The sequence below is a fragment of the Canis lupus genome, chromosome 26 (genome assembly GCF_003254725.2).
Source record: "Canis lupus dingo isolate Sandy chromosome 26, ASM325472v2, whole genome shotgun sequence".
Taxonomy (NCBI): Eukaryota; Metazoa; Chordata; class Mammalia; order Carnivora; family Canidae; genus Canis; species Canis lupus.
In genome coordinates this window covers 36,534,576-36,561,284 of record NC_064268.1, presented here as the reverse complement: position 1 = coordinate 36,561,284, position 26,709 = coordinate 36,534,576, and the positions used below count along the sequence as shown (strand labels likewise).

Here is a 26,709-nt window from a genome sequence, read left to right as displayed (position 1 = left end):
AACCGGCTTGCCATAAGACTAACCTTTCCCTTTAGTGTCTGGTTCCCATATTACCCCTTCCATGGTACTGAAGTTTTTTTTACTCCCTGTCTACTCTTGAGCTGCCACTGCTTACAGGTGGGTGAGTGGAGATGGATCTTCTGACGCACAGTGACCTGGGGAAGGGAAACACACCTTGTAGTGCGAATTGACCTCTGCCTCGCTTTGCTCCACTCCGAGCTTGGCATACTTGTATGAGTCAGTTTGGGTTGTAAATGCAGAGAAAAGAGAAGAGGCGGTGTTTAACCTTGGCCACCAGACGGGGGGCACTGGGTCCCTGCTCTGCACAGCTTCAGAAGGGAGACAGACTCCAGAGGTCGCCGGCCACTGAAAGGGGGCTGAGATTTCATCAGGGCAAACTGTCTGCCTCTCATTTTTGTTCCAGATCTTCATCAAGGAAAGAGGAAAATACAAGGGTCTGGACCCCGGTGTGGTTTCTTAGAGAGTCTTGTCGAGTACAGGTGGCACCTGGAGTTGCATGATTAATCAGTGGAGAGCAGAAGTGGTAAAAAATGACAGATGCCCACCATAAACATTTTGTTAGACTTGGAAACATCAGTGTTCAGAAGTGGCCAGTCTTTCACGTGGCATCGGGACCATTTCTCTGGACGCAGGTCCTCTGACTGGTGCTCTGTGTTGGGTCCCCCCGGAGAAGCACACTCATAGTGCCAGCACAGCAGACTGTCCCAGGCTGCCCAGTACTGAACCCATCGGCATTTTAAGCCACCCATTTCCCTCAGAATATTAAGTGTGGTCTGGATCACACCTCATTGGGCAGCAGTCTGTTCTAGCTATGTTTATTTTTTATAGAAACAACAGCACACTTTGTTTCCAGACTCAAATTCCGTTATCAGTATTGAGTTGGATTAGGTGATAACAAACCAGCACGACCTTCGTGAACAGGTTTGGAGGCAGGTATCACTGAGTCTTGGTAAGCATTACGGGTTGACCAGCGGGAGCAGCGTCATCTGGCCCTGTGGTAGCCGCTGCCGCTGGCAGGGAGTGGCGCTCAGCCACCACACACTGCCTGGAGCCCGGGGGTGGGGGGTGGGGAGGCGGCACACTACACCTGCTCCCCGGAAGGGAACCAGCAATGGCGAGTCTCCGGGGGCCAACCCCAGCAACTTGTTCAACATGGTTTTTACTGTGAATCCCATCCTGAAATTGCCAACACTCCGCGTACTGGACCTAGCTGTCCCTCACAAAGGTGTTATTTAGGATGTGATCACAAAAAGGTGGCTGGGGGGAGCAGGGTGCGGATGCAGCAGCCCCCGCGGGGCCTGATGCCTCCCGTGTCTCTCTACCAGAGGAAGAAGCTCCATGGCCAGGCATGGACCAGCCCTTGTGGCAGGCGCAGGTGCTTCGGCAGAGCACTCCCTGTTTGTAAAACCTGAAGGGAGCCCACACAGATGACAACACTGCTGTGCATATGATCATTAGTTCATAAAGGGTCATTAGCTAGTACAGGGATTTGTTCATTTGGCTCCTCACGTGACTTTAGGAGCTGGTTGTTAAGTTCAGTTAACTGTTCTTTTTAGTTAGGAAAGGTTCATACCGGTTATTACTTTAACCTCTTCGGTGTTGAAGGAGAAGCAAAAGCCTAGAACAAGACAGCGCTGGCTCTGAGAGCCTCAACGTTGGGGTCAAGCTTGATTGGCTTTCCTGCCCTTGAGATATGTTAGACTCGACGTAAGGCAAGATACACAGGCAGCACTAGAGAATTGAGGTTTTTTCCTATTGTGTATTTATTTCATATAACCTTGGATTTACTTTGATGTCTGTTTCATAATTCCTGGCACCAGAATTTGCTCAGACCTTTTTAAAGACCACACCTTCTGAGAAAACCCACAATTTGAAAGTTAATGGATAACCCAACGGCAACAGGAGTTTGCTGGCAGATGTGATTCTTGATCAGGTCTGGACAATTTCTGCCCTGTCATGAGTCATAAACTGTGGTACAGTCCATCATCTGAAGTGTCGGGAGAACTGGCACTGTGCTGTCACCTGTTTGCTGCTCCTGACTCATCTTCCTGGAAGTAGGAATTCAGGTGGCCTGTGACGGACGTTTTATCGTAAGATTCACGAGACGAGCACTCAGACTCTTTAGGTACCAGCACTGGATGTCTAGGCTCAGTCCGGTTGCAGATGTGGCTTGCACGTTTAGCTCAGGCGCTACAGGTGGCCAAAGCCAAACGGGAAACATCGTAAGATTCGCATCATCCATAAGGTAGGGACTGGCCAGTTTTTAAGAAAAGTTTCTCTTCTATGCTATGTATATACAATGAAATATTACTCAGCCATCAAAAAGGATGGAATTTTTCTGTTTCCATCGACATGGATGGAAGTAGAGGGTATCATGTCAAGTGAAATAAGTCAGAAAGACAATTATCACTTATATGTGGAACATAAGAAACAGCACAGAGGCTTATCGGGGAAGGAGGGAAAACTGAATAGGAAGACATCAGAGTTGGAGAGAAACCATGAGACACTCTTCATCCTAGGAAACAAACAGGGTCGCTGGAGGGGAGGTGGGTGGGGGTCTGGGATAACAAGGTGATGGCCATGAAGGAGGGCACCTGTTGTGAGCACTGGGGGTTATATGAGGCTGATGAATTACTGCACTCCACATCTGAAACTAATGATATTCTATATGTTGGCTAATTGAATGTAATTTTTTTTTAAAGGAAAAGCTCTTAAAAGCTCAGAGAGGAAAGATAATGAGAAGGGAATGTAGCTGATTTTCCTCTTCAGCCTGAGGATTGGCTGATGTGGCCGTTTTTCCCTGCTTTCGCAGTGTCCATATAGAGAGAGAGGATGTATGACTCAGGTGACAAAGGTCGAGTCTGAACTCTCAGATCCTCGGTTTCTTGCTCCTGGCGGATGAAGTAAACAGTGTTCTGAGGACGTTAGATCAAAAGAATCCCCCTAGTTTGGGGGTTGGACCTTTATCAACTCATCTGTGAGACCCTTTTTTTTTTTTTTTTAAAGAATTTATTCATGAGAGACAGAGAAGTAGAGGCAGAGGGAGAAGCAGGCTCCATGCAGGGAGCCCGACGTGGGACTCGATCCCAGGTCTCCAGGATCACGCCCTGAGCCAAAGGCAGCACTAAACCACTTAGCCACCGGGCTGCCCTCACCTGTAAGATCTTCTGAAGCTGTACTTCCCGGCCAACATTCCTGTTAGCTGTGTCTTGGCTGTGCATACTGACACAACATTTTGCCAAGAGCATGTTGTTTTATTGTTGAGGGACGGCTGTCGGGAAAGGTTGCCGGTATGTAGTTGGCCCACACAAGTAGTTGGCCTCAGAACTCAGTACCTCTGTCAAATGGAGTTTCAAGAACAGAGTCTCCTTGCTTAACCTGCCTCCCTTCGCACCGCTGTGGAGTTTCTCGGATGTTCCTCACTGTCCTCTTCCTGCGGTGCTGGAAAGGAAAGATGGGGCAAGGGAAGAAGTAGAGCACATGGAGTGAAGCTTTAGCGTGTGTGTGTGTGTGTCTTCCCGGTCAATGGCAAGCGGTAGTTTGGGCTTCCTCTGGTTCCTGTAATCACCCTGGTGTGAGGCAGTCTTGCCTGTTAGTGTCTGACCCTTTGCCTTGCTCTTCCATTGTGGACTAGACCTGACCTCTTTGGGCAAAGAAACCGAGTTTATGTCCTCATTTTCTGAGCAAAGAGCTAGTGGACAGAGGCCCCCACCCAGTGGTGGAGTGACAGGTGGGTGACACTTGGGTGCACAGCCAGGGGCAGGTTGCACTTTGTTCAGGGAATGTGCGTAGGGACAGGTTATTAAAGAGCTGCTGGTTTCGCTATGTCTCAGTGTGTTAAATCATCATATTCCCCACCCTAGAAGGGTAAGTGAAATCAAGGAATGGCGGCTCTAGTAACCTTGAGGAATGTGTGAGGCTTGCCGGACAGATCTATGTGCTATGCGCGGTGGCGCTGTGCTGGTGGCGCGTGGCATCCGCTTACTTACCCTTTGGTTTCATCCCACCAGCCCACATAAATTTGTGGGTGCATTTGTTTTTCTTCTTTTTTCTGGCTGCTTTCTGTTTTTGTATATGTCTGTGTATTATTTTCAGAACAGATCGGGTTCCTACTAAGTCAGAGCTTAAAAACATTTTATTGAAGCAGTTTTTAAAAACCATTTTTTAGAACATAGACTGACAAGTAAAATGAACTCCCTATCCTTATCATCCAGCCTTAATGACTGTCAACTCTCTGTGATTGTGGTTCCGGGGCGGGGTGGGCGGTATTTTAAAGGAATTCCAGGCAGCGTATCATGTTGCTCCAACACTTTGTTCTCCTGTTTGTTACTCAATTATTTACTTTTTGTCTGTTGACTTTTCTTTCTCTTGTTCCCAAAATAACTCTTGGACTGTGCCCTGCTGGTGTTTTAAAGGTGCACCTTCTGGCAGCCTTGCCCTTTGCGCAGTGCTTGATGGGCTGGTCGTCTGGGACCCTGAGGCGGATGGTCTTGGTGGTGTGAAGGTCACAGTCCCGTTACTAGGAGAAACTGGAGGTATGCCTGCGGCCTCCCTGGCTTGTGGGGTTAGGTGGAAGGCTAGGCCTTTCCTTATGATGTTGTGTTTATGAGAAGTAGATCCAAATCGAAGTCACGGTGATTTGCGTAATTTATCAAACTCCTAGAGAAGCCGTGGCCTAGAGTAACAAGCTGCTCCGGGGGCCTGTGGCTAGATCTTGTTTTATTTCTGTAGTTCCCCGGACGGAAAGCTGTTGACATGACAGCGGAGTCGTTTCTAGATTTGCCATGCTTGAGCACTCTGACAATCTCTTTTGTGCAGCATTTCCTGGTTTTGAAACGTTCCCGTATGGTTTGTCTTATCAGGCCCCAGGGCAGCACAGAGTGAGGAGAAGTGTTGAACTCTGCCTGGGTCAGTTCAAAGAGAAACCGAAGGATGGGGAGGGGTCCTCAGTGACTTGACTTCAGTTCTTGCGTCTCCTAGCCTGGAAGCCTTCCTGTTTCGACGGGTTTTGAGTTGCTTTGGAATCTGTTGTGAAGCTGGAGCGTACCTTCTTTATACTTGAATGCTGCTGTGACAGATGTTTGGGAAATTCACAGCACTGTGGGCAAGACCCTGGAGATATTTGGGGAAGACTGTGTCCTCACTGACGTCCTTCTGTTCCACAGCAGGGGCAGGGCAGCCCGCACACCCTTTCTGGAGCTGATTCCTGACATCAATATCTCGCCCCCATGACATTGGTTTCCCTTCTGACCTCTCCCTTTTTGTTTTTTTTTTGGGGGGGGGGTGTTAAAGATTTTATTTATTTGAGAGAGTATGAGCAGTGGGGAGGGGCAGAGGGAACGGGAGCTGAGCAGGGAGCCTGACATAGGGCTCAATCCCAGCATCCCAGGACCCTGAGATCCTGACCTGAGCCAAAGGCGGAGGACACTTCACGGACTGAGTGACCTAGGCGCCACCTCCAGGAGCTGTCTCCACCGCTAGACCAAACCCTGACTGTGACCACTGCTACTCTTACCTTCACACACTTTGGTTCGTGACAGTGGAATTCTTTTGAGCCTAAAATGTCTGAAATGTTTCCTGGGAGCTGGAGATCTTCGATCTGGTAAGGAAATTGGGCATCCTACTACCCCCATAGGAACTTGGTGCAAACATCAGATTTCCCAGTTCCTTTTAAAATGTCTAGACATGAATGTTCTATTGGCCGAAATTCCCTAAGGGGGTAAAATGATTCCTCAGAGTCTGTGCTTTATTCAAGAAACTTTTATCGTAGTAATCTCATAATTTGTGTATTTTGTTTCTCGCAAAGACACTTTTTCTTTTATCTCATCAGTTAAAACTGGTTTCCGGATGGAGTGTCTTTCCTGCGACACGTGTTTCATAAAACATGATGTATGCATTTGCTTTAGGGGCATTACACATACTAAGTACTAACTATTTCAGGAAGAATCGAACATAATTTCAGTGCAGGAATTTTAACAGTGGTTTATGAGTCAAGGAATTTGTTACAGAAAATAGGTTAACCTAATTTTTCAATATGAAGTTGCTTTGAAAAAATTGAGAGAGAGCCAGCTAAAATCCGGGGAAACGTGGACTATGGCACATGTTACTTGATAGGCCGCGCTAGTTCAAACGTTAAATTAGTCAAAATGGTTGGTTAGCCAAATGTCAGCAAACCGAGGTTCTGGTTTTAACACATAAATAAAACAGATCTGCAATTAGTACATTGGCCAGTATGCACTTGGCACGGCCTAATAATTGAGAAAGTGCTTAGAAGCAGTTTTGTTCGTGAAACAAAAAGGTTCATTCAAAGTCTGATGAGATACAGGGCTTGTTGGAGATTTTGTGTTTTGGGCTCCCCTGGACTGAGTTCAGCAGGCGTGCGCGGGGAAGGGCTGCACCCAAGCCGCTCTGTAAATGAGCCAGTGGGGGCTCCGGAGGGCTTTTATTTGGGGGGCCTGGTAGTGGCCGTGGGTGGGGGGTAGGTAAGGGGGCGGGAGGCACCCACAGGGCCCGTCAGTGAGGTCTCCGCGCCCACAGCCTGGCCTCCATTGCCGCGTGACCCGTTTGTAGACTTTTAGAGACTCAGATTCTCAAGTTAAGGTGCTTGAATCCCCCCAGACAGCAGTGGGCGGGTCAAGGGGCGTGAAGTGACGCCATCAACCATCATTTCTTGAAGATTCGGGCAAGGGGATGGTCTTGCGTGAAGGTTGCCATGACTGTAGTCTGGGGCAAAACGCAGTTGACATGAAGTTGTAAGGAAATCGTGAACTAGAGCATTGCCCGCCTTGGCGTGGAGTCCGTCGGGCCCGCGCGCCAGCCCGTGGGGGGCTGTGTCTACCTTCCACCCACGGGCGTCTTGGGAGCGGCTGTTGGGGATGGTAGTGGCCGTCTCTGCCAGTTGCCAGATGAGTCTAAACTCCTCCCTCTGGGTTGATAGCATCCTCCGTAAGAGGGGATCGCGGTCCCCTTTCTCGGTGCTGCTGCTGTCGTGTCCGTGGGTGATTTCACGCAGCTGGTGCCACTGAGGCACCAACTCCTGTTGCGTTACACTAGTTAGAGTTTCATTGGTTCTGTCGCGGCGCGAGTCCCTGTGCTGTGCTGGGGTCTGGGCTTGTGAGAAGCACATTGTCTCTGTTTTACTATTTAACTTAAATACCCAATGTGTCGAGTAGATGACACACTGACGTGGGTCCACCTTGAAGTGGAAGAGGGGATGCCGAGGGACAGGTGTGGGTCCCTGTCACCCCTGATCTGCTCCCCGGGCTTAGTGCCTTGCCTGTCTTGAAGCGTCCAGCGATATTTTATGTGTGTCTCCTTCCGTGTCCTTTATACACATGGCGTGATGCGATACATATGGGTCTCCCCCCTCGCTTTTTCCCTGTGACAGTTAAATTTGCTTTTTTTCCCCTAAGTCCTGAAAGATGCTCCTCAAACAGTTGGCACAGCCTACATGAAGGACGGGGCTGGAGAGGCTTGTCCACCCGCCCGCCCGCCCTGATGCGTTCTGTGTCTGAGTCGCTCCCAAGGAGGACACATTCTTCTGGGACGAGCAGGGAAAGCCCTGGTGAAGGAGGACGTGATGTGAGGTGGAGACGTTCACACAGACACACATACCTCGTGTCTCTGCTTCCTGCAGCAGCTCCTTGGAGCTGGGAACCCGGGCCTGGGGGAGCGGGGGGATGGGGGGGCTCTCTGGAAGAAGCCATCACCTTCGTGTGCCTTTGCCCCTGGGGCTGAGGAACGCGGGTGTGTGGGACGCCCTGCGTGGTTTGTGCCCTGACGTGACGCTGCCCACTGTGACACATGGGACGTGGGCCCAGGAGTGGTCTGCGTGGCAGGTGGAGCTCGAGTGCTTGGGGCCAGAGGTAAGACTGTGCACGGCTTGGGCTCCGGACGGGAAGTCTTCTCTTGACTCCCAGCCACACAGCGAGGGTGGGAGGGTGGTGGCCGCACCAGCCTGGGCGAGGAGCAGACGAGGCAAGGGCACCCCAGGTTGGGGCTGCTGACCCCAGTGCTGCTGACCCGTGAGTATGCCCCCGAGGTGATGGGGAAAGAGGGGAGAAGAATCTGTCGGTGATAACAAGGCTCATGGCAACAGTGCCCCACACTTCAAGGAGTGGAAAACGCATCTTGGAATCTTCTGTCGGCCTCACTCCATGATGTGAAGGGGAGGCATCCTCGCTGGGAGGTGCACACCCCTGCGTGTAGTGTGGGGCGCACAGGCTTGGAGCTGTTGGAAGCCCACCCCGGCGTGTGGCCTCGCGTGCCCAGCCCGCTCCTGGGGCCTTGGTCCTCACCTCTCCGTAGGGATTCTTACTCCTTTTCATGGGATTGCTTTGCTTTCAGTGATCCTGTCTGTGAAAAGCCGAGGTCCTAGTACACGCTGAGTAGTGTTGGCCGTCCTCACCTCCCTCCTTGCCGGAAGGCGGGAACAGGACGTGAGAAGGCAAGTCACAGACCTTCCCTCTCACACGCGGAGCAGAAACGTGCTAAGAAGGGGCCTTGGAATTTTTTAAATTTTCATTTGTTTTTGAGAGCGTGTGCAGGCAGTGGGGGTGGTGGGCAGAGCAGGCTCCTTGCCTGGTGTGGAGCCCGACGGGGGCTGGAGATCGTGGCCTGAGCTGACAGCAAGAGTCAGGCGCTCAACCGGCTGAGCCACCCAGGCGCCTGTGGCCTTGGATTCCTGCTCCTGCGCCTTTGTGACTTAAGCTGCCCTCTGAACATGCGGTGCTCTTCAAAGTCACGTAAGGGTCAGCAGGGCCTCTGGTCCGTGTCCTGGCCTGGGCGCCAGAGCACTAGTGTCGGTGAGACGGGCTTGCTCAGAGAACACAGGTACTGCTCTGGTACTTTGGGAATTAGCAGCCAAGCCGCAGGACAGAGTCGAGTCTGCCCCGCAGCACGAGTGTATCTCTTGGTCCTGTCGTGTCTGTAGGTTGTAGGAGGCTTTCCAGAGCTGAGGTCAAATCCAGAGGCCGTGGTGCAGTGATTGGTTTTACGATCCTTCGTACACTCTGATGCAAAAGTGTTTATAAAGCTCTGGCTCAAAAAAAAAAAAAAAACAAAACAAAAACAAACAAACAAACAAACAAAAAAAAGCTCTGGCTCGTGTATCCAGACCACTCAGGGTTAGTTCTAAGTTTCCTTGATTTTCTGATTCCTTTGGGGTTAGATTTGTCTTTTGAGAGGAGCGATCGTTTTCTCATATGTTTTAACTCCCACCTGTAGACGTCCTGAGTGTCCCCCTTCACTGAGGGACAGGTGTGAGTCAGCAGAGGTAGCTGGACAAGAAAACAACCTAGCCGTCCTGGACCTCAGCCAGCAACTCCTGCAGGGGATCCCAGCAGGGGCGTGGTGATCTTACCAGGGGCACAATGTGGGCCAGGCCCCCCCCCACCCCCACCCCCCACCCCACCCCCCCCGTGCCCTCCACAGCAGGGACCACCAGCGATGTGGGTTCTCCGAGGGCAGGGGAGTGGCTGGCTCTGCACCCGCCTCCTCACAGCCCTCCAGCCTTCCTCCACGGTGCCCCAAATGCATCTTTTCCCTCGGATCTCAGACTTCCTTAGGTCACAGCGCTGCTTTTGCAGAAAAATAGTAACTTCCTTACAAAGTAATAATAGTGTTTGATTGTTGGAACATTCAAGACCTCCAGGCACTGAGTGCTTTCCCTAAATCTTGTCCTTTTGTCATCTTCACAATGTTGTGGTGGCCTCCTGACAATGTCCCAGGAGGTTTTGTCTTTGTTGCACACGCAAGGAAGGTAGGGGAGTGAACACACCTGCCCACGGTCACATGGCAGGAGTGGGTGGAATGGGCATGAGAACGCACATCTGCCTGGTTCCAGAACTCGTGTTCTTGGCCCAAACTTTGCCATAGTAGTAGGTGCCATCTGTGGAGGACTTCTCCGAGGTCACCAGCCCTTAGCATCACCAGTAAAAAGACGGGGGCATCACATGCCCTGTCATACGATGCCCCGAGTAGGATCCAACATCACTTCTGAGGGGCTCTTGCAAAAATGCAGAGCCTCCAGCTGATCTTGAGAGAACACCTGAGAAACCCAGACTGAGAGATGCTCTGTAGAGTAACTCCTGCTGACCATGGTGTCAAGGCCTGGAAGCACGAGGGGAGATCGAGGAGATGGGCCAGCCAGGTGGTGGTGGGGACAGAGAGCGGACACTGGCGGGACACGGGGGAAATGCAAATGAGTCTGTTTCTTGGTTAATGATAACAGCAGTGTTAGTCCCCGGGTGTTAGGACCGACCTGTGGCCATCTAAATTATTAACGGAGAGGAAGCTAGGCAAAGGGTATGCCTCAGCCTTACTGCAGCTTTTCCCTAAATTTGAAATTGTTTCAAAGCAAAAAGGCAAAAACAGTTTCTTTGTAGCCACCTGAGATTTTATTCACATTTTAGAGATGAAAAAACAAGCTTGAATGTTCACACAGATGGAAGGCATCATTAGTAACGGAAGGAGGGAGAATTTGAACCCATTCCTGGATGTTCCAGAGCCCACTGGAAGCACCAGGCCAGGGGCTGCCTGTTTGCCTCGTGTTCAAGTGTGTGTGCAGGAGAGCAGCCCTGACCAAATGTTGCACAGTCTCTGTAGTAACAGAAGAGTGTCTGTGCCTGTTGAGAAAAAAAGCAATGCATGTTAATAATATAAAATTATATATATTTTTGTTTTGTGTGTGCATATGAAGCAGTAATAGGAGAATTTTATATTTAAGGCAATTTTAAAATAACATTATCCTTCACGTCCAAGTCAAACTTATGTACATTTTTATGTAGGAAAGTGGAAAACAGGGCAGGCCCGGTGGCTCAGCGGTTTAGCACCTGCCTTCAACCCAGGGCCTAATCCTGGAGACCCTGGATCGAGTCCCACATCAGGCTCCCTGCGTGAAGCCTGCTTCTCCCTCTGCCTGTGTCTCTGCCTCTCTCTCTCTCTCTCATGAATAAATAAATGAAATCTTTAAAAAAAAAAAAAAAGGAAAGTGGAAACTTCATTATAAAGACATCGTGTTTTTTTTTTCCAAGTAATTTCTATATCCTTTGTCTCCAAGTGACAAATACTGTGTTTCTCTCTCTCTCTCTCAGTGCTCTCAGACTTTTCTCCATATAGTTGGCACAGTTCCGCACATGGTGCTTGTACCATTTAATTCAAATGATACAAGAAGAAAACCATTCTTTAGTCTTATTTTATGAAAAGATTGATGGTTTGTAAAAAACATGTTTTGAAATAACAGGATTGTTTTAAAACTTGAGGCCAAAGTGGAGAATACAAGTTTGAAAGAAAATCCTGTATAAATTTTTAAAATCTTGATAAAATAGAATTGCAACAGAAGTCTTTTTAACAAAAGGAAGAAGTGGATCATTTACCTTTTTATCTCAGATAATTCAATGAGAAATTCTGAATAATTCCCTTGATATAATAGAATTAAAACTGTAGTACAAAGATCTAACCTGAAAATCATTTTCTGAGCCTCCATGTCCTTATAAGTAAAATAGGGGTACAACAGACTTACCCAGAATTTTTGCCGAAAGGATCAGCTAATTTTATGGCCTACAAAGTACCTGCAAATAAAAGATTTAAGTGTTTTGTTTGTTTGTTTGTTTAAATAAAAGCAGGTCCTTCCTTCCTTGGTAGGAATCCATTGTACGTTGTGTGTAACTCCTGCTGAAGTCCATAACCTGCTTCTAAAGACCTTGACCTTTGTTATTTGGACTTACATGTGTTAGGGGTTCCACAGAAGTACAGAAATCGGTTGCTACGTGCTGATACCGCATCAGCTAGTATACAGTGGTGCGCTTCTCACTGGCATGTGATGCCCATGGCCATGTGATAAAACCAGCAGCTCCTAAGGATGAAGCCCAGAGTGACAACTCTAGGGAGTTTGGTGAGACCAGAACGAATTCGGGGGCTGGTTTTGAGAGGAGCTGTAAGTTAGATCTGTATGCTCGCTGGGTCTTCTCTCAGGTGCTCTTGATAACAGGAGACAAGGGGGGTGTGTTGGGGGACTTTTGGTGAGGGTCAGGTGGGAGATGGAGTGTGTGTGTGTGTGTGTGTGTGTGTACTGGAGGAGGGCACCCACCTTTAAAACAGCTACTTATGTTTATAGCCTTTTGTTTATTAGAAAAGTATTAAGTACCCATGATAGTAAATGTTGAGCTGTAAGAAGGAAAGTAGAAGCGTTAAGTCACCAGGGGTAAGCGACATCCATTTGGTGTGTAGACCTAAACTCTCATTTTCTGGCCATGTATATCTATCTGTGATACAAATATCACAAAACCGCGATTAAGCCACGTATAGACTGCATAGAAGCTTGCTTAAAATTGGCGATATAGAATATCACTTGTATTTTTCCATATGCTTGAACGCTTTCCAAGATGATTTATCGCGGTGTAGCATCGCTCGTTAACGGTGCTGGTTCAGCTGGTCGGTTTCTTGTTGTACATGGTGACTCTTCCCAGAGATGGACAGGTGTCACCTGAGGCCCACAGGTCAAACATCAATTACATATAATCTCAGCTTTTAATCCCCAAGCTTACTACCATGTAGATGTTACGTAATATAAAAGCTATATACATCTACGTCTAATATAATCTAATAATCTAGTAGTTTTAACCTCGGGGGTATGTGAGAATTTAAAAAGAGAAGAAAGTCTGTCTTCTGCTGTCGTGCGGCTCAGCTCTGGGATGGGTTAGCAGAGCCTGCAGGTGGCTGGGGCTGAGGGCTGCTCTGTTTATCTTTCATTCTGACCAGAGCTGCCGCTGCCAGCCTGGCTGGATGGATTTCCAAAGATGTAGGCGGCCCAAAGCCCCAGGGAGAGGTGGCTGTCAGGGAAGGCGAAGCCCAGGCCTACCTGACTTGGGCCAGTGTTTCCAGATAGGCATTGATAATATATTTTTTTAAGATTATTTATTTATTTATTCTTAGAGAGGCAGAGACACAGGCAGAGGGAGAAGCAGGCTCCCTGTGGGGGGGCCAGATACAGGACTGGATCCCAGGACCCCAGGGTCACGCCCTGAGCCAGAGGCAGCCACTCAACCCCTGAGCCACCCAGGTGCCCTGGGCATTGATACTTTAAAAAACAGTGTTAATGCTGGCCTTGAGAATTCGTCAGTAACCTTTCTTCCCTTCCCTCTTCTCTTTTTCCTTTATCTCTTGTACTCTCCATAATCATCTTTTTTTTTTTTTTAAAGCACAGAGTGATACCTGATTATTGCATAAATCATGTATGAGCAAGTGATGTTCCCTTCCCCACTCCAATCTCCATTCCTTTTGTCCCCTAGCCTCTGTATGGTGCATACCTATAGAATTTTTTTTTTTAGTCATTCATTCATTCATGAGAGACACAGAGAGATAGAGACAGACAGAGAGAGAGAGAGAGAGACACAGACAGGCAGAGGGAGAAGCAGGCTCCACACAGGGAGCCCGACGTGGGACTCAATCCCAGGACTCCAGGATCACGTCCTGGGCTGAAGGCAGCACTAAACCGCTGAGCCACCCGGACTGCCTACCAGTAGACTTTTTATGCCTATACACACATAAGTACATACATGCAGCAAAATGCATGCATTTCAATTTATTTATTTATTTATTTATTTATTTATTTATTTACTTACTTACTTACTTACTTTATTTAATTTCAAGTAGGCTCCGTGCCCAGCGTGGAGCCCAGAGTGGGCCTTGAACTCACGACCCTGAGATCAAGACCTGAGCTGAGATCAAGAGTTGGACGTTCAACCAACTGAGTCCCCCAGTGCCCCCCAAATACAGGCATCTTACAATGAAAATAATACATATTTCTGCATCACAGACATGTTGGTATCTACAGATCCGCCCCATTCCTTCAGACGACTGCGTGGTATTGGGTTGTGAGGAAATACCACATTTATTTATCCAGACCCAATGAAGGATATTTAGGCAGTTCTGCTCTGTAAACAGGGCTACAGTGAATGTTCTTGAATCAACATCTCGACTCATTAATATGCCTGTAAGCCAGATTCTTAGAAATGGAATTTCTGGTCCATAAAGTAAGTTGTAGATTTTGGTAAATCATGTCCCATTGCCTTACATAAAGATTATGATGGTCTTAACAAGTTTCTATCCAATTATTTTTGCTTGTGTTGAATCTTACATACATTCCTCTTATTTATCTCCTGTTCCATGCCTTTGGTACGTTTGGTTCCTTTTACCCTGTCACGTTCCCTGGGCTACCCTACCCACATCATCAGTTTTCACTGTCGGGGATACACCGTGCCCCGAGAATGGCTGCTCAGTACAGTGATGAGCTTTAGAAACAAAAATCTTTACCACTTTGGGAATAATAAGGTAACTCCAAGTTCACTGCATGATCCCGCTATTCTTGTGGGTCCTGGTTTGATTGATGTTCCTTAGTGGTGAATAGTAGCCATCAGGCGGGAACCTCAGGACTATGAGTAAGTGCTGACGTGCTAGATGCTGGTGATGGCTAGCTCCACATACTCCTTCAACAAGCATTTACTAGGACACTGTTATGCTAGATGTTCTGCTAGTCCACCGAACATTTTCAGTCAAACTGCATATTTTCATGCAAGTATGTATGGGGGGCTTCCAAATAAAAGTTTCTGATTAGTACACAGGTATGTCTTTGAGTATTATGGGTCTTATGCCTGATGGGATTGATTGGCTCTAATGGTTTGCATGGGAGGGGAGAAACTGCCCGGGCAAATGGCAAGGTGGAATTGCAATGCACAAAATGGAAGAAGGCACGCAAGAGAAGCAGGTTTGGAGAAGAATGGGAATTTGGATTTTGGACATACTAAATAACCCAGTTAGGCAGGAGCCATGGTGAATGTCCTTGTGGCTTAACAAATGCCCAGGATGATGTTTAATGCTTGGTATGTGCTTTAATAAAGATTTGGTTTTATTTTGATGAAGCGATTTGGCTTTTATAGAGATGTATGATTTCCAGTCCTTAGCTCTTTAGCGCTGGCTCTGTTTATACCAAAAAGAAAAGCTCATTAGGATTATAAATAGAAGATGAATTTGAGCTTGTGTCTTCAGCGAAGACTGTGATGTGCCTGTCGCCTTGCCAGAGCGCGTTGGTAATCTGCTCTCTGAATGCTGATCAACAAGTTCCTGTAATGAACAGGGTGTCTCTAGAATGTACCCGAGATCTATGCAAGCCGCACTTATTTTAGAACGAGGATCTTTTCGTTATGTGTGTAGCTTGACTCCTCTAACGTAGGCGTAGAGCACGATCCAGATATGGGACTGCCGCTGTCATTTTACGGTATGCTTCTGGTTCTCAGAAATCATTTGGAAAGCCATTTTTGGCATTCTCAGTTGCTGAATACCCTCCTAATTGAGAGAGTCTTTTCCCCCAAATGAAGTATATAATTGCCGTTCTTGGTCAGTTTCCAGGTTTGATCTTCATGACTGGTGTTTTGTTCTTTTACAAATTAAATCCGTATTTTGCCTTGCTCCTTGTTTCTCTTCTGTACTGAAATAACCTGTGACATTTGGAAGTTAAATTGTTTGGTCTCACAGTTTACATCTTTAGACCATTTGACGAGATGGTGAAATGCTTTTAATGAGCCCGGCCACCTTTTCAGGTTACGATAACATGATGTTCTCATTGTATGTGAAGCTGACATTTCCTCAAACGGATTATGTGTTAAGCATACAGAGTCTTGGGAAGAGAAAAAAGAGCATTCCGTAATCTGGGCATTAAAAAAAATCCCAACTCCAGGGCCAACACCCGCACGTCTGTTCTAGTGGCCAAGCTCTCTCAGGCGCGGAATACTTAGGGACATGCCGGCCTGACCCCGTGTTGCTCAGGGGTGCCTGTGTTCTCTGGTGATACTCCAGCCAGGGTCTCCGCCGGGCTGCAGATCCATCTGTAAAGGATCTAGAAGTTCTCGTACTTTCTGAAGTTGTTGGGAAACATCTATAAGGTCTCCTGTTTTCTCACAACGGTATCGTATCTCCTACTGCGATACTCTTACAGACCTGATCATGTGCTGCCGAGGAGGATTCTGGTAACTTTGAAAAATATAACAGCTTAATTTTAGGTGGAAAATGACTGTGTTTATAACTTGGAGGAAAAAAGCTCGTTTTTTTTAAATTCACTGTATGAATAAGAAATTGTAAATTTTCTTTGAATACTTTTGGTTTCTGTATTGTGGCCTTGACTCTGGATTTTCCCTCTACTTTCTCTATGGCAAAGAAGAAACCTCTCCAAACCTCCTTTTCACACATCACTGGGGATGGGCAGTTCCTTTTGCATGTTTAAGAACGGCAGTTTTGGGGCAGCCCAGGTGGGTCAGTGGTTAAGCATCTACCTTCAGCCCAGGGTGTGATCCTGGAGTCCCGGGATCAAGTCCCACGTCGGGCTCCCTGCAGGGAGCCTGCTTCTCCCTCTGCCCTCCCCCCTCTCTTTCTGTGTGTGTATCTCTTGTGGATTAATAAAATCTAAAAAAAAAAAAAAAAAAAAAAAAAAAGAATGGCAGTTCTGAAGCCAGCAGGGCTCAACGTCGTTTTCTTCTCCTACTGGAACTGAGTCTGTAAGGAAGGAGTGGTGTGGTTAAAGGGTGTTTTCCCATTTGAAAATCCCAGCTATATTTCTTTTTAAGAAATTACGTATTTTTAATGAGTTTCTATGATGTATTTTATGGATTCATTCTCTTTTTATAGGTGGGAAAAATGAGTTTTAAAGAGCATAATCTGTTTATTGTCACACTGTGAGGAATTTGCATTTGAGACCTACACTCTTAGAGTTTGGATACTTCCAACTGCCTTCCTCATCCAGGATTTGTTTTTTTCATTCGTGGAACAGAGATTTATACTGAGTGTCTACTGCGTACTGAGCACTGTGCTGGCTCCTGGGGACACAGGAGTGGAAAGACACAACAAAGGGCCTTTCTTCCTGGAGCCTCCATTCTGGCTAGGACAGAAAGGCACTCACTAAGTGGGACAGTGTAGGTGAGTGGATGGTCACAGGAGGCTCGCCTGAAGAGATGACATAGGAGTGGAGGCCTGGAAGTTGAGTGAAGAAGTGTCCCGGGTAGCAGTGAGGCATGTTCAAAGGCCCTGAGGCAGTCAGGAGCGAGAAGCAGACTCACCTCACGGAAGTGTGCAGGGGTGACACGTGGCCACACACAGGCAAGAAGGGTCTCGTAAGCCACATGACGACGAAGCGTGGGTTTTATTCTTAGAGTGGTGGGAAGCACTGCAGGACCTCAGAGACAGGCGTTGCATACCTTAAGAAGTTCTCGTCTGCTTTGTGGAGAATGCAGCTGGAGTTCGAGTGGGTGGTAAGCACAGGAGGTCAAGGCAGAAACTCACTGGAAGTGTGGTCGCACGGGAGGAAGGAGACGTGAGCGGATGCGGGATACACTTCAGACGTGCGACTGACAGAATGTGGAGTTGCCGGGGTTTTAAAAATTATGGTTCTTTATTTTTGGTGACTGAGTAGCTCAGTTGTTTTTAATTGGTGAGGTTGACTTCTTTCTTCCTCCGAATTTGTTGGTTGGCTGTGTGTGTGTGTGTGTGTGTGTGTGTGTGTGTGTGTGTGATGGGCGTACTTGTGGTCTGTGTTTAAAGTCTTTTCTTTAACTGATTTAAGAGTTGTTTGTACTTGCCCTCTGTGACAGATGAAAAACGTTTTGCCCAGTGTCCTGACTTACGAAGTATTTGAGCTGGCGTTTTTATGGTTGTTTGCCTACTGCTGTGGTTCATACACCCACGTCCTGTTTGGGTTTGTGTTAGAGACTTCATAAATGCACGTGAACTTGAGGGAACACTTTACATATGACCCGTGTGAATTTACTTCTCTGTAACACAGCACAGTGATGTATGTTTGAAGCTTTTTGCGAGTCAAGAATGTCTTTCATCAGAGAGCAAACTGGTGGTTGTGGGTGGGGGAGGGATGGATGAAATGGGTGAGGGGAGTGGGAGGTGCAGACCTCCAGTTACGGAGCGAACCCGCCATGGGCAGGGAAGGCTCAGCGTAGGGTGTGGGGTCTCTAGTACTGTAATTGCGCCACGTGGTGACACGTGGGAGCCACACTTGTGAGCGCAGCGTGACGCATACAGATGTCGAACTGCTGTGTCCCACCCCTGAAACTGGTGTCACCTTGTGTGTCAGCTGTACCCAGAAGTGTTTTTTTGTAAAGAATGTATTTTACCACATATGAACAACAGCCTTAACGGTGCTTGTTCAGAGCTTCTATTTTTTTTCATCATGCCTTTTGCTTACTAATTTTACAACATAGGTTGATGTTACACAATGTTTTTACAGTTCAACTGTCATCACTGATTTGGGTTCATCATTTGCAAGGCTCTGATTTTGTTGCATTGAGTTAAAGTAGCCAGAGAATAAAGCTTATTAAATTGTTGTATGAAGCAAGAACCCATGTTGAAGTGGTTGCCTTGTTTAGGTGAGATTGCAGGGTAGCTCTGATTTGTGGAGTGTGATTCATCAGAACCAGCCCTGGCCAGGTCACTGATTGTGGGGTCACTAGATGCACCTGAGAATCCAACAGATAAGGTGGAAGGAGTATCATCCCAGGGTTGAGAACGCAGAGAGGTCCTGGTTCTTGCAATTACGAGGCCTCCTTGTATTGCTTGGGCGCAGGATCTCTGTTGGAGGATGTCTCCCACAGCCTTTCTGGCTCGCTCCAGGCGCAGGGCAGTGCATTGGTGGGCTCCGTGCTGCCCCTGGTGGCACTCTCCCTTGGCCCGAAGCCAGAGCTGCAGCCCCTTGCCAGCAGAGTCTGTTCCGGTGCCTGCTATTAATGGGTAAGGATCACCCTTTCTGTGCAGCCGCACTTGATCCCGTGGACCTCCGGTCAGTGAAGGAAGCAGCACAGCCCGGTGGGTAGCGAAATGTATAGAGAAGTTAAATCACTGTGTTGTAAGCCTCAAACTACAGTAACATTGTATGTCAACTCTACTCAAATGAAAACATTTTTAATTTAAAAAATAAAAAGCTCAGTGAAGGTGGGCTCTGGAAGTTTGAGAAATTATCAGATAGTTAGAACCAAGAAGTCATGGCCAGTGGTATATAGAGAGACGTTGATGAATTGATGGATAGACGGATACTCATTTCCTAAGAGTTGGTGTAACTGCTGTTTGGGGGGTTGGGGGGGGTTACTTCAAGCAGCATTTTTGAGTGTGGAGATACAGGAGACCCACACTTGCTTTCTCAGGATCCATGATTCTGTTTCCCTCCAGGAGACCAGGAGAAGGGGTCCAGGGCAGGAGGCAGGCAGGGGAGCGCAGGCAGCGCCCTCGCAGCAAGGGCTGTCCAGGGGATGCACATGTAAGCGCCATCAATTTCGAATTTACCTCTTTGGATGTTCTCTGGTCTGAAAATAGTTTGCACTCATCTGGCTGTCCACATAAGTATTAGAAATTTATTTTGGGAGAGAGACTTGAACTTGATTTCTCCTATCTGAGCCTGTGAGTTGTTGCTAATTTTGGAACATGGTGTTACTCCCCAGGGTCATGTTCCCTAAATTAGCTTTCCTTTTACCTCAGTGAGTTACATTTATTTCTGTAAGTATAAGTTTAGAAGAGATGGCGTAGACTTTTTCTCACTGAAATGGAAGAGTTTTGAGTTACGTGGTATTGTGGTATTTCTGATCCTCAGGGGACTGTAAAAAAAAAAACCCCACTTCCTTGTAGATAAGATTTTTTTATTTTAGATTAATCAGAAAACTGTGTTCTGTCCTTTCAGCCTGCTGTCAGTCTGCTACCAACTCTGCTACCACTTCAACACCGTACTATAAAGTAGCTGCCTGTGTCGTCCTACTGCTACTGCATCCTATTGTTGTGCGTGGTGATCCCCGCCCCCCCCCCATCTTCCCAAGCCGATAGATGGTTAAAAATGGCCATACATCAGCACACATCTAAATGAGAGTTTCTAACTACTTCTAGGTGACAGAAGCATTCTGGGAGAGAAGCATTTTAGAAACTGAAATCTTAAACCTCCAGCACGTTTTGATGGTGTGTGAGACAAGGGGGAAATAGACTGGAAATCTGAACTTAGGAAATCTTGGGAAGATGGAGACTGGGGGCTGGGGACTCCAAAATGCATGTAAATCTCATGGTACTTTTATTCTGGGTGTTTCTATAGTACTGCCCAGTGCAGCGGTGTGACCCCACTGTCCAGGAGGGAGAGCATCCCTTTCCTTGCAGCCATCTCAGGTTCTCTGGCTGTGGCCCTGTGAATTAGACTGGCAAAAGGCAGATTCAGGAGAGAAATGCAAAGGACTTCATTAAGGAGCCTGGCGTGTAGGCAGGGAGGTCTTAGGGAGGAGGAACCCCAAGGAGGAAGGAAGGGGAAGAGCTTGGGTGAATACCGCGTCTTAACAGAAACAGTACATTTTCGCAGTGGAGGCAAGACAAAGGCTGAGAGACGTTTTGCTTATCTAGGGCAGCAACGCGAGCCAGCGAATCACTACACGGGAAAGGGAGTGTGGGCTGAGTCCCACTCCTCTCCCTGGACTCCCTTCTGCGGTTCCTGGTGGAGGGGTGGGGGCAACCCTTACAGATTTGGGTCCAGCTTTAGGGCAGCTGGGGGGGGGGGGGCAGAGAGCAGTTCTCTGTCTCTGCTTCCTCTCCGTCGATCGTCTTCACCTGAAAATAAACCTTCTGCCAAGGCAGCCTGTCTTGGGGTTGCGTGTCCTGTGGTCCTTCATTCCAAGGACGTGGTCTTTGGTCCTCGAGCTTGAAGTCTGCAGTGGCTCCTATGGCTGGGGACCGAAATGCCAGTAAGGGAGGGGGAGGCTGGGGATGTGGACTGGAAGCAGCTGCGTGTGGGGAGAGATGGAGGGAAACACGGCCAGGGGGCGACAAGCCGAGGGCACAACATCCTTCCAGATCTTGCTTCTTTTTTTCCTTTAAAATTTTTTTTTAATTTTTTTTTTTTTTTTTTATTTAAGTAGGCTCTGCATCCAGCGCAGAGCCCAGCGTGGGGCTTGAACTCACGACCCTGAGATCGAGACCTGAGCTCGGATCAGATCGAGTCAGATGCTCAACTGACTGAGCCCCCCAGGCACCGCCGCTGAGATAATTAATATACAAATAATAATAGCAGGAACTTGTATTTTCAGCCATGTTTCTTGGACACTTGACTAACGCTTCCATCTGGCATTCGTAGCCCAAGCTCTGAGAGATCTGCTTTTTCCTGCGCCCTCATGAGCTCCTACTACTCACACGTGGAACTCCCTTGATTGCGTGTTTAATGTTTCCACCTTTTCTTTCCGTTTTCCATCTTTGTTTTTTTTTAATGATTTTTTTTCCAATTTCATATATAGTGAGGTTTTCATATTTACCATGAATTCACAAAGAGCTTTCTCTTTAAAATTCTCTGAATGCCTTTTTGTGCATGTGCCATTTTGTTCATAGCATCTGTTTGGGGATGTGAATATTAGTTTTTCTTACCATTGTGCTTCCGTACTTGGTCTGTGTCTTCCACGTTCTATTCTGTTTTGATCTCCAGCTTTCAGTTTTATTAGAGCATTTCTTCAAATGTCTGTTCATTTTTATTTATGCATTCATATTTTATTTTTATTTTTTTATATATTTTAAGTTAAATTCGACTTGCCAGCATATAGTATAACACCCAGTGCTCGTTGTGAGCATTCGTATTTTAGAGGAAGCACTAAAAATGCTGTCCGGAAGTACTTTTCATGAATCTTGTTTCTGTGGATTTCGATACAAGACAATCCATGTTTCTTCTCTCATAAAATGTCTGGTGTTGAGGAAACATGTACCTGTTCACCTGCCTGGAAGTTTTCATCCTGGCAGCCAGTATTGTGGGGTCCAGGGAGGTAAAGGGTTGGGGCAGGTCTGACTTAGCATCTGTTGGCATCTGTTTTATTTAGTCTCTGTTTTAGTGCAATGCTCCTACTTGCTATCTCTCTCTCTCTCCTTCCCCCTTATTATTTTTTTTTTAAGATTTGCTTATTTTAGAGAACAGTCGGGGGGACAGAGAAAGAGAACCTCCAAGCAGACTCCACTCTCATCGTGGAGCCGGATGCGGGGCTCGATTCCAGGACCCCAAGACCGTGACCTGCGCTGAAATCAAGAGCCGGCTGGCCGCTCACCTGACAGCACGCCCCGGGTCCAGGGCCCCTGACACCCCTGCTTCTACCTGTGTCAGTGTCCCCTGCCCCGGCGGCTGTTCATCTCCCCCATCCAAGGAAGACAGGTGCAGGTTCTCAGCAGGCAGAGAGGTGGCGGCTATGCTGTGTGGGGAGAAGCTGGAGGGAACTTCTTTTTTTTTTTTTTTTTGTAAGATTTTATTTATTCGAGAAACAAATAGAAAGAGAGGCAGAGACACAGGCAGAGGGAGAAGCAGGCTCCATGCAGGGAGCCTGATGTGGGACTTGATCCTGTGACTCCAGGATGACGCCCTGGGCTGAAGGCAGTGCTAAACCACTGAGCCACCCAGGCTGCCCTGGAGGGAACTTCTTAACTGGCCTTCTAGCTAGCCCTCCGTTTACCCCCGTGGTGGAAGGTGCCTGTGCCACCAGCTCCTCGTCTTTGTAAAGCTTCTGTTCCGTAAACCACACTGCTGCTCACCTTTCCTCTTCACGGGCCCAGTGCTCCTTCCTTGGATCTGCTTCTGTCAGTGACCCACTCGCCGCCTGCTTCCTGGCCTCCTCCTCGCCTTGCCTTTTTCTGTTTTCTCTTTTTAAAAAAGTCCCTGCACGGGTATTTCAGGAGAGGAAAATGCAGATAGTCAGTTAGACATCTTTTTTGAAATTGGCTTCATTTTTTTTTTAAAGATTTTATTTATTTATTCATGAAAGACACAGAGGAGAGAGAGAGGCAGAGACACAGGCAGAGGGAAACATCTATTACGTATGTACTGTGTGTTAGGCTCAAAAGATTCAAAGGCAGATGAAACTAGGCTTCCTGAAGGTGGTAATCCTACAAGGACGAAAATTGGGGGGGGGGGGGGATGTGAAGGGCCCTCTGGGCAGAAGACACAACATGGGAGGTACACAGTGAATGTGAAAGGAAGTCCTACCCACTTGGGTATGAGTATAGCTCAGGTCCACTGTTTGCAGGGAAATGCCATAAAGTAAGGGAATACTGGAGGCAGAAACTAAACCAGAAGCCGATGGGGTACCTTTCCCAGCTCCTGGGGGCAGGTGAGATCACCGCTGCACACCCAGGCTGGACGCGAGAGCCCGTGGAACTTGCACACACTGATCATATCCCAACATTGCCAAGTGCTGCTGCAGTGAGTCTGTGTTCAAAGACCACGGAGTAACCAGATGAATATTAAAATAGTCCTGCTGGTTTCAGACGTTGGCAGCTATTAATCAGTTGAGTGGAAATAGATCATCTTCAGAGTTTCGGTAATTGGGTTCTAAGAATGAAACCCCCGGGGAAAGCCCTGGTGACAGCTGTCACAGGCAGTCTGCGCGGTCTTCCTTACTGTAACGGCAGCAGGGCAGAGTTTCCAAACGGTCTTTTACATTTGGCCGTAGATACCTGGGTGGGCGGGCATCGGAAACCCAGGAGAGGGTAGAATAGTGTAGTTGTGGTGGTTTGTTGTTGTCTTTTCTCTGGCAAGACGGGAAGTATCTGGACTGGAATCTCTTGGTGCGCTGGGGTTGAGATTTCAGCTTTATCCTTGTGGATGATTTGGCTCCTCTCCTGGCCCGTTCTTCGAGACGTGTGGGAAATAGGAAGGACTCGGGGGCTAGTTACACACAGGAGGCAAAGGTTCCAAATACGTGGGGAATCCGCAAGCCCACTTGTTACTTGGAAAGAAAGCTAACATAGGACGTTTCTGTGCTCTACGGTGCGGCCTCTGTGTTTAAAAGCATAGAATATGCTCGAAGGGAAAACAACCCTTCTCTAAACACAAGCAATATGTGTTTACTAGAGAAATTAGAACGCTGAAAAAAAGTGAGCAGAAAGTTAGTTTACAATTTCATTGCCCAAAGGACAGAAGTTGATACGTGCCTTCCAGCCTTCTTTCTAGTGAATAGTTGTGACACAAGTGTGTTTACAGAAATGGTATTGTTGTCTTTTGTAACCTGTTTGGCAAAAGTGTAGCTATGTCTCACTACAGCTCTACAAATCTAGTCCGGTCCTAGAGGGGGAGGCTTGTGTTCTGTGGTATGATGCCGTATTTAATTTTCCCTATTGTTTGTCTTTCAGGTCGTCTTTTTAATTTTTGCTGTAATAAATGATTCTTTGAATTTTCTAGTTCCTAAATGTTTATATTCCGTCCCAGGATGACTCATATTGGAAGCTCAGGGTGTGGGAAATGGAATTAGCAGGTCTCGCTGGTGGTGTAGGACTCTGCTTGAAATGGATTGGCACAGTTTTGTGTTCGATACCACCCGAGCAGGACCAGAACCATGATACCTGTTTCAGTCGGCATGGCTGGTTTCTTGTCGTTACGTCCTGTGTGCTACTTTTGTCAGCCAAGACTCCTCTCTTTCCTTTTGGAACATTGGGGTCTACCAAATTGGAATGGGACATTTTGGAGGGGCCGCATAAAGGGAGGCTGTCGGTTTGTTAAGTTCTAGGGCAACTGCTGAGAGAGAATACACTCCAGACACTGCAACCTAGGTCTCGGCCATCGAGACACAGACGGGTGGGGGGCGAGAAGGTGCCACCGCCTGAGGCTCTCCTAGAGGCCTGCATGGATCCCTAGCCCTGCCCTCCTCCCGTCTCAGCAAAATCAGCCAGCATAGACCTCGTTCTAAGGGACGATTTTGTTTGCCAGTCAGTCTGACTCTGGAATTGTGAACACTGCGTGTCAGAGCAATGTGAAATAAAAGGACCATGGAAAGGTTCAGGCATCAAAGCTACGTAGTTTCTTCCACTGTAGATCGACGTTAATATGCAGGTCCTTCAGCTGAAACTGTGCAGTTGTTCCAGCCGTTCTTTTCTCTTCAGATAAATACAGTTTTGTGAACTCTGCCTATTTAGGTTAACTCTTTGTGTGTTAAGTTGCAAAAAAACAAGACAACAACAACAACAAACTATAACTAATTAGATTGGAGGGAAGCATTCAAGCGTATTCTCCACATTGGGCTGGAGAAGAATCGAGTACCTGTCTCCTGAGTGTTGCAGCGGGCTGCCTTCCCTAGAAGGTCCATTAGGTTACTGCGGCTTTTTATGGAAAGTTCTGGGATGTAAAGACCTTCATTTAGACTTGCATTTAGACTTGCAGTGTTTACAAAGAGGCAGTTCGTGTGTTTCAAAACAACAATGTCGATTTCTTATTCGTGTCACTCTTTAACAAGGCACCACAGGTAGTTTCGGGTTAAAGGTCTGAACTCCTACACATTCATTAAATTCTGATCTTGCGCTAAGTTGATGATTTGAGCTAGAAGACCAGAATCTCCGTGTTACTTCTGCTTTTGTTTCTAATTTGGTGCAAGAAGCAGAAAGTTCAGCTCACAGAATGCTTCTAAGACTAATTTTGCCCACACTATTTTCTTCTCTCATTTGCCACTGTCAGCATGTAGAAACATCTGAAACTTTGCTGTAGTTTCTTCACTGACACGGCAGGTAAGTGCATTCAGTCTTGGGTTCATCATGTGCCTTAAAAAAATAGTCAAGACTCGATTCTTAATTTCATGGCATATATTTTAAAAGGTTGACGAAGGATGGAACTGGAGGGTATTATGCTGAGTGAAATAAGTCAATCGGAGAAGGACAAACATTATATGGTCTCATTCATTTGGGGGATATAAAAAATAGTGAAAGGAAAAAAAGGGGAAAGGAGAGAAAATGAGTGAAAATATCAGTGAGGGTGACAGAACATGAGAGACACCTAACTCTGAGAAATGAACAAGGGGTAGTGGAAGGGAGGTGGACGGGGGAGTGGGGATGACTGGGTGACGGGCACTGAGGGGGGCACTTGGCGGGATGAGCACTGGGTGATATGCTATATATTGGCAAATTGAACTCCAATAAAAAATAAATTAAAAAGTAATAAAAATAAATAAACAAAAGTAGGTTCACATGGCAAGAATAAAATAAAATAAAAGTTCCACAAATCTTCAAAGAATAAATTACATTCAGTATACTGATTTCTTATATTTTTATGTATCACTCTGTGTTATCCAAAGCACTGTCGGTTGTGCATAAATTCCCTAAATTAATGCAGTAAGCAAATGGAATAAATTGTTCCATTATGGGAGACTGAGGCAGTAGGATTAGAATAAGGTCCAAAGCAATTAGTAGAACTCAGATTTTCTGAGCAATTGCTCCATAGTTGTGCTATGCATTCTGTGGTGTTTTACTTCTTGAAAACTTGTGTTCATTGTTAAATTGTATGGTATTTTTTTGTTAACACAACAATGCTTATTTCTAGACAATGCCGTACGATAAGATAATATAGTATGTGCTTTTCAAGTAGGGATAAATGCATATTCATAAATGATTTAGTTATTTTGTTTGGTTAATGTTTTGTTTTCATTACCAGGATAATTGCTTTAACTTACATTTCTGTTTCTAGAGAGCTGGCTTTGATAATCAACCATAAATAGTTTATAGTGTGTTGTGGCATATTATCTGATGGCTTTTATAATCTTAAAGCTTAAAATATCTATACTAATAATTGGACCCAAATTGTTTTAGCAGATTTATTTTTCACTTAGTTGGGGTCTGATAGAAAACCCTGCTGGGTTTGGAATCTATAATGAGTATGTGATGTCA

The 26,709-nt window shown here is 46.8% G+C and overlaps 1 protein-coding gene across 12 annotated transcripts in view; it reads left to right on the top strand.

The window, feature by feature from the left end:
- Positions 1-26,709, top strand: part of SGMS1 (sphingomyelin synthase 1) — a 251,242-nt gene that overhangs the window by 186,033 nt on the left and 38,500 nt on the right. The window contains exon 1 of one of the 12 annotated variants that reach the window (XM_035706153.2): positions 4,459-4,556. The exons of the other annotated variants lie outside the window; for them this stretch is intronic. The gene's annotated coding sequence lies outside the window, so the exon portion shown is untranslated. Of the gene's footprint in view, positions 1-4,458; positions 4,557-26,709 lie in introns of those variants that run through there. 12 annotated transcript variants of the gene reach the window in all.